The following is a 641-nucleotide window of genomic DNA, read 5'->3' on the forward strand; positions in this document are numbered from 1 at the left end:
CCATATGTTATATAAGTTCATTTATCTGGAATTTTCAGCATAGGCAAATCCCTAGAGACAAAAAGTGGGTGTGGTTTCCAGGAGCTGAGGGTAAAGGAAAATGGGTAGTGATTACTAATAGGTACAGGGTTTCTTTGGGGGGCAATAAAAAATGTTCTGGTATTGGGTAATGGTGTTGTTGCACACATCTGTGAATATACTTAAAACCACTAAATGGTACACTTTAACAGGATGAATTTAATGATGTGAGAATTATACCTTAATAATTTAAAAATATTTTACACCACATGGAACAAAAGTAGTCAGTGCTTATGTTTGCAAGATGCACAGAAATGTGAGAGACCTAATGGAGAATTGTTTCTCAATATTCCTATCCAAATATTAATACATACTATGTTGTTGTTTCTCTTAACATAGTTTTCTGTAAATAATGTTGAATATTTTTTGTGCCTAAGTATTTTAAAAATTATTTATTATAAATATATACTATATTATATATTCTAAATATTTTTGAACTCATTGTTTGTATAAATGAACTCTAGATTTTTAATGTTAATTTGATATCCTGTTACTTTATTCTCATAATGCTTCTAGTGTTTTTTTTTCACTCATTTCCACTTATTCTTTTGTTTTTTCCATAG

The 641-nt window shown here is 28.9% G+C and overlaps 1 long non-coding RNA gene across 1 annotated transcript in view; it reads left to right on the top strand.

Annotated features, from left to right (window-relative positions):
• The window catches only part of LOC135274881 (uncharacterized), a 45,443-nt gene that overhangs the window by 38,165 nt on the left and 6,637 nt on the right, over positions 1 to 641 (top strand). The window lies entirely within an intron of this gene.

The sequence above is a fragment of the Aotus nancymaae genome, unplaced genomic scaffold (genome assembly GCF_030222135.1).
Source record: "Aotus nancymaae isolate 86718 unplaced genomic scaffold, 86718_ANA_hifiasm-v0.15.2.pri h1tg000014l, whole genome shotgun sequence".
NCBI lineage: Eukaryota > Metazoa > Chordata > Mammalia > Primates > Aotidae > Aotus > Aotus nancymaae.